This window comes from Gymnoscopelus braueri, assembly GCF_963280865.1.
Source record: "Gymnoscopelus braueri genome assembly, chromosome: 7".
Classification (NCBI taxonomy): Eukaryota; Metazoa; Chordata; class Actinopteri; order Myctophiformes; family Myctophidae; genus Gymnoscopelus; species Gymnoscopelus braueri.
In genome coordinates, this window is record NC_137608.1 from 53,167,561 (window position 1) to 53,175,060 (window position 7,500).

The following is a 7,500-nucleotide window of genomic DNA, read 5'->3' on the forward strand; positions in this document are numbered from 1 at the left end:
CCGTGAAGGCATGTCATTATTCGAGGGGCACACGGCCAATGAGAGGGGCAAAGACGGCCATGGCCACCGTGAAATTCCTGCCCTGATTGCATTGATACTTTTACTCAAGTAAAACATTTGAGTACTTTTTCCACCACTGCTGACGTGTACAGAACATTTTTTAAAACGGTTATTCGAATAATCAAAATTAAATACATTAATTAATTTATTGAAATTAGCACCCAGAAAATAGCCAAAACTGAGCACATTTCGATCTATAAGGCCAAATCTAATTTGAAAAAAATATATTAAGAGTATATGAAAGCCAATTAAAATGTTTATACTATTGGAATCTTACACACCTGCTCCCAATAAATTACATCACCACAGCGCAAAAGTAGGTCAAATCAATCAATCTCTCTCTCTGGGAGCGACAACGAGAAACAGTGAATGTAGGTTTTCATAGACATGGTCGCTTGTTTCTCTCACATAATCTGGCAACACTGACAGCCCTTTGTTGTCACTTCGTCTCTGCTACATACAGTAGCTACTCCAGTCGGGCCCCGGTCGGCCAAAGGACTGAACATGTTCGGTCGGCTCTGGGTCGGCCGAAAAGGTCCCGACGGACCACCCGACGGACCCCTAACCGACTGGACGACTATATACAACGCTTCCCGACGCCAAGTCGGCCCAAAGTCGGTCTGGTCTGGAGCCACCTTAATGATTAGTGAGGCATGCCACCAGACCAGGTGCTGTAATGAGGTTTCAGGCTGTGTTGATTTTACTTTAGTTTTAGTCATAGTCTTTTGAATAAAATTACATTTAGTTTTAGTCATATTTTAGTCATCTGAAATGTTTTAGTTTTTGTCTAGTTTTAGTCGACTAAATCTACAGTTGATTTAGTCGACTAAAACGTATTTTGGCGGTGCCTTGATGGCGTCGTAATGGCTGATTTTACACTTGGTTGCATGCTGAAAATATCAAATACTACAAGGCGATCTACAAGCTCACAACGCGTCGCGCTGGGACACGTTGTGAGCTTGTCGACGTAGATCAGCTATTTTCAGAGCACAACACAACACCCGCAACCAAACATAAAATGACTTGTCTTTTAGTTCTACTGGATCTCTTCTCCACTAGTCACTCACTAACATTTTAATCTAGTTTTTATTTGTTGATGAAATTGTCAATATATTGAGTCTTAGTTTTCATCACAGCTTAGTTTTTATTTAGTTTTTATTTAGATTTCGTCAGTGAAAAAAGGTCGACCAACATTTCTCGTCATAGTTTTAGTCGACTAAATCAACCCTGGTTTCAGTCTGTATTAGAATGTGTTGAATGTGATGCTGAGAGGCAGCTCCGCCTTCCTCACAGAAGTGGGCGTGGTTATAGCACAAGAGGTTTTGGATTGACGCGGTTCAGTGCCTTGCTCAAGGACACTTTAATTATGAAGCCAGGAAGAGCCGGGAACCTGAACCTGTAAACTGAACTCACAGACGCTCCTCTGATCCAAGCCTCATTACATCTCACTGATGATACCATCATGTCATGTGATCAAAGTGTTACTTCAGAGGGGTGAGTGTGTGTGTGTGTGTGTGTGTGTGTGTGTGTGTGTGTGTGTGTGTGTGTGTGTGTGTGTGCGTGTGCGCGTGTACAGTCCTGGCTTGCATGTGTGCAGTCCTGGCTTGTGTGTGTGTGCATGTCTTTAAGTGGCGCATGTGTTGCAACGGAGCACCTCGCAGGTCTGCATGTTACGCGCGCGCGTGTGTGTTTGTGTGCGCCCGCGCACGTGTGCAGTGCTGGCTTGCACATGTGTGTGCATGTCTTTAAGTGGCGCATGTGTTGCAACGGTGCGCCTCGCAAGTCTGAATGTTACGTGTGTGTGTATTTGGTCGCCCGCGCACATGTGCAGTGCTGGCTTGTGTGTGTGTGCATGTCTTTAAGTGGCGCATGTGTTGCAATGGTGCGCCTCGCAGGACCGCATGTTCTGTGTGCGTGTGCGTGTGCACGCGCGCGCGCGTGTGTGTGTGTTTGTGTGCGCACGCGCGCACGTGTGCAGTGCTGGCTTGTGTGTGTGTTTGTGCGCATTTCTTGAAGTGCCGCATGTGTTGCATCTTTGCCGTCCGCAAACATACGGACAGACGGACGGACGGACACACAGACAAGGTCAAATGTAGAGCGGCTGGCACCGCTAAAAAAGTCGGTCGGTCGGTAGGTCAGCTATAGACGATGTTTTAACTCTGGCAGTCAATGAGTTAATCGGCAAAACAAGTAGTGGTTGTAAAAAGAGTGTCGGCAGCGGGAAACGATACCAGGAGGTTAGGGTTGTCAGTCTAATGATTAGTGAGGCACGCCACCAGACCAGGTGCTGCAATGAGGTTTCAGGATGTGTTGATTTACATTTAGTTTTAGTCATAGTCTTTAGAATAAAATTATATTTAGTTTGAGTCACATTTTAGTCATCTGAAATGTTTTAGCTTTAGTCTAGTTTTAGTCGACTAAATATCATAAGATTTTAGTCGACTAAATCTACATTTCATTTAGTCGACTAACATGTTTTTTGGCGGTGCCTTGATGGCGTCGTAATGGCTGATTTTACACTTGGTTGCATGCTGAAAAAAGCAGATCTACAAGCTCACAACGCGTCGCGCTGCGACGCGTTGTGAGCTTGTAGATCGGCTATTTTCAGAGCGCAACACCTGAGCGCAACCAAACATAAAATGACTTGTCTTTTAGTTCTACTGGATCTCTTCTCCACTAGTCACTCACTAACATTTTAGTCTAGTTTTTATTTGTTGATGAAATTGTCAATATATTTAGTCTTAGTTTTAGTCATCACAGCTTAGTTTTTATTTAGTTTTTATTTAGATTTCGTCAGTGAAAAAAAGTCGACCAACATTTCTCGTTATAGTTTTAGTCGACTAAATCAACCCTGGTTTCAGTCTGTATTAGAATGTGTTGAATGTGATGCTGAGAGGTAGCTCCGCCTTCGTCACAGAAGTGGGCGTGGTTATAGCACAAGAGGTTTTGTAATGACGTGGTTCAGTGCCTTGCTCAAGGACACTTTAATTATGAAGCCAGGAAGAGCCGGGAACCTGAACCTGTAAACTGAACTCACAGACGCTCCTCTGATCCAAGCCTCATTACATCTCACTGATGATACCATCATGTCATGTGATCAAAGTGTTACTTCAGAGGGGTGAGTGTGTGTGTGTGTGTGTGTGTGTGTGTGTGTGTGTGTGTGTGTGTGTGTGTGTGTGTGTGTGTGTGTGTGTGTGTGTGTGTGTGTGTGTGTGTGTGTGTGTGTGTGTGTGTGCGCGCGCGCACGCGTGTGGGTGGTTGAACTCACCACTGAAGCTTCTGACTGGAATTTCACTTCCTGATTCACTCAGCAGCCAATCAGAATTATTCTTTTATTAAACATCAATAGAGAGAGAGAGAGAGAGAGAGAGATTTTTATTTGCTTGTTACAAAGTTTCTCAGAATTACTATACATTTCTTAAAATCTTCACTTTCACCACTTTTATTAAAATTGTGTGCGTGTGTGTGTGTGTGTGTGTGTGTGTGTGTGTGTGTGTGTGTGTGTGTGTGTGTGTGTGTGTGTGCGTGTGTGTGCGTCATTTGTTTGTAGTGTGCATTGTTCATATTTGTTTTTATATTAATAACAGTAGATATAAATGTATATATTATATAATAACATAAATATAATGTACTTACTTCCTGTGATCGCTTTGACATGAAGTACAGAGGAGAGGATGAGGAGGGTGGCTGTAATCTTTATCATCACTGATCAAAACTGAACTGAATTTAATAGATGAGAATAAACAGATGAGAATAAACAGATCAGAATAAACAGATCAGAATAAACAGATCAGAATAAACAGATCAGAATAAACAGATGTTTACTGAAAGAGAAGTTCTGGAGTCTGAAAGAGAATGAAGGAGGACTCGTTCTGTAGTTTAGAATAATCAGCCAATCAGATTAAAGATACGATGTTACATCATCTGTTTCCAGAAAGACGACAGTCTGGATTATTGCACATATCATGAACAGTATATAGCTGCTGCTTCATAAGTAATCAACAAACTATACTAAAAAGTTCAAATATGATTATGTTGGGGGGTCCCCAGTTCAAATATGATTATTTTGGGGGGTCCCCAGTTCAAATATGATTATTTTGGGGGGTCCTGAGTTCAAATATGATTATTTTGGGGGGTCCTCAGTTCAAATATGATCATTTTAGGGGGTCCCCAGTTCAAATAAGATTATTTTGGGGGGTCGTGGTTTGAAAAGGTTGAGAACCACTGGTTTATTGCAGATCAATCAGTGAAACACAACACAGATAAATCAGCACATTCTTAAATGTATGTTTATCTGGGATGTATAATACATTCTTAACTTTTTTTTATCCATTCATCCATCTTCAACCGCTTATCCGGAGTCGGGTCGCGGGGGCAACAGTTCCAGCAGAGAGCTCCAGACCTTCCTCTCCTGAGCAACATTAGCAACTTCCTCCTGGGGGATCCCGAGGCGTTCCCAGGCCAGTGTGGAGATGTAATCCGCCCATCTGGTCCTTGGTCTGCCCCGGGGTCTCCTCCCAGTGGGACGTGCAGCGAGGACCTCCCTAGGGAGACGCTCGGGAGGCATCCGTACTAGATGCCCGAACCACCTAAGCTGGCTCCTTTCCAAGCGAAGGAGCAGCGACTCTACTCCGAGTCTCTCCCGGGTGACCGAACTTCTCACCCTATCTCTAAGGGAGATGCCAGCCACCCGTCTGAGAAAACTCATTTCGGCCGCTTGTACCCGCGACCTTATTCTTTCGGTCATGACCCACACTTCATGACCATAGGTGAGAGTAGGAACGAAGATTGCTCGGAAGACCGAGAGCTTTGCCTTCTGGCTCAGCTCTCTTTTCGTCACCACAGTGCGGTACAGCGACTGCAATACCGCTCCTGCTGCTCCGATTCTCCGGCTGATCTCCTGCTCCGTCCTCCCCTCACTCGTGAACAAGACCCCGAGATACTTAAACTCCTTCACCTGGGGCAAAGCCTCATTCCCTACCCGGACTGCACACTCCACCGGTTTCCTGCTGAGAACCATGGCCTCAGATTTGGAGATGCTGATTTTCATCCCAGCCGACGCACACTCGACTGCGAACCGATCCAGTGAGAGCTGAAGGTCCCGGACCGATGGTGCCATCAGGACCACATCATCCGCAAAAAGCAGTGACGCAACCCTTAGCTCACCGAACCGTATACCCTCTCCGCCACGACTTCGCCTCGAGATCCTGTCCATGAAAATCACAAACAGGATAGGTGACAAGGCGCAGCCCTGTCTGAGACCAACCCCCACTGGAAAATAATCCGACTTACTGCCGAGCACACGGACACAGCTCTCGCTTTGGGCGTACAGAGATTGGATGGCCCTCAACAAGGTCCCCCTCACCCCATATTCCCGCAGCACCTCCCACAGAAACTCCCGGGGGACGCGGTCATATGCCTTCTCCAAATCCACAAAACACATGTAGACCGGATATGCATACTCCCAGGCCCTCTCCAGGATCCCTGCCAGAGTAAAGAGTTGGTCAGTTGTTCCACGACCAGGACGGAAACCACATTGCTCCTCTTGAATCTGAGGTTCGACTATCGGCCGGACCCTCCTTTCCAGTACCTTGGCATAAACTTTCCCAGGGAGGCTGAGAAATGTGATACCTCTGTAATTGGCACACAACCTCTGGTCCCCCTTTTTGAAAAGTGGGACCACCACCCCAGTCTGCCACTCCCTCGGTACTGTCCCAGACTTCCACGCGATGTTGCAAAGACGTATCAACCAAGACAGCCCCTCAACACCCAGAGCCTTCAGCATTTCTGGACGAATCTCATCAACCCCCGGAGCTTTGCCACTGTGGAGTTGTTTAACTACCTCAGTGACTTCCTTCCGGGAGATTGACGCCGATCCCCCATCATCCTCAGGCTCTGCTCCTGTCAGGGAGGGTGGGTCTGATGTCATTGGGTTTAGGAGTTCCTCAAAGTGTTCCTTCCACCTCCCTACGACTTCCTCACTTGAAGTCAGCAGAGCCCCATCCTTGCTGTATACAGCTTGGATGGTTCCCCGCTTTCCCCTCCTGAGGTGCCGTATGGTCGTCCAGAACAACTTTGGTGCCGCCCGAAAGTCCTTCTCCATGGATTCCCCGAACTCCTCCCACACCCGCTGCTTAGCCTCCGTCACAGCTGTGGCTGCTGCCCTTCGGGCCTGTCGGTACCTTGCAACTGCCTCTGGAGTCCCCTGGGATATCATACCCCGATAGGCCTCCTTCTTCAGTCGGACGGCTTCCCTGACCACCGCTGTCCACCAGGGTGTTCGAGGGTTACCGCCCCTTGAGGCACCTAAGACCTTCTGACCACAGCTCACAGCCGCAGCTTTAGCAATAGAGGCTTTGAACATTGCCCATTCCTGTTCAATGCCCCCAACCTCCACAGGGATGCCAGAGAAGTCCCGCCGGAGGTGGGAGTTAAATTCCTTCCGAACAGAGGTCTCCTCCAAACGTTCCCAGTTCACCCGCACTACACGCTTGGGTTTGCCAGGTCTGTCCAGAGGCTTCCCCCGCCATCTGAACCAACTCACCACCAGATGGTGATCAGTTGACAGTTCCGCCCCTCTCTTCACCCGAGTGTCCAGAACATGCGGCCTCAGATCAGCTGATACGATTACAAAATCGATCATTGATCTTTGGCCTAGGGTACTCTGGTACCAAGTACACTTATGAGCATCCTTATGTTTGAACATGGTGTTTGTTATTGTCAGTCCATGACTAGCACAGAAATCCAATAACAAGCCACCACTCAGGTTCAGATCAGGGAGACCGTTCCTCCCAATCACGCCAGTCCAAGTATCCCCGTCATTGCCCACGTGTGCGTTGTCCCCCAGCAAGACTATGGAATCCCCCACCGGAGCCCCATGCAGGACCCCATGCAGGGTATCCAAAAAGGCCGAATACTCTGAACTCTTGTTTGGCGCGTACGCACAGACAACAGTCAGAGTTTTCCCCCCATCAACCCTTAGGCGGAGGGAGGCGACTCTCTTGTCCACCGGGGTGAACCCCAACGTGATGGCACTCAACCGGGGGCTTGTGAGTATCCCCACACCCGCCTGAGACCTCACACCCTGAGCAACTCCAGAATAAAACAAGGTCCACCCCTTGTCCAGGAGTTTGGTTCCAGAGTCCTTGCTATGTGTGGAGGCAAGCCCCACCAGGTCTAACCGGTAGCGCTCTGCCTCCCGCACCAGCTCAGGCTCCTTCCCCACCAGCGTAGTTACGTTCCACGTCCCAAAAGTCAGCCTCTGCTGCCCCTGATTGGTCCGTCTGGAACCTCTGCTGTCACTGCCACCCATCTGACAGTGCACCCGACCCCACTGGTTCCGATCGCGGGTGGTGGGCCCACGTGGCGGCGAAGATCTGCCCACGTTCCTTCTTCGGGCTGTGCCCGGCCGGGCTCCGTGGTTAGCCCGGCCACCAGGCG

At 48.2% G+C, this 7,500-nt stretch overlaps 1 protein-coding gene across 1 annotated transcript in view; it reads right to left on the reverse strand.

Moving 5' to 3' along the window:
* The window catches only part of LOC308089144 (uncharacterized protein), a gene marked incomplete at its 3' end in the record, with an annotated part of 19,574 nt that overhangs the window by 9,349 nt on the left and 2,725 nt on the right, over nt 1-7,500 (reverse strand). Inside the window, exons 2-3 of the mRNA XM_080433712.1 lie at nt 3,697-3,780; nt 3,329-3,389 (exon numbers count right to left, since the gene is read on the reverse strand). The remainder of the gene's footprint in view (nt 1-3,328; nt 3,390-3,696; nt 3,781-7,500) is intronic.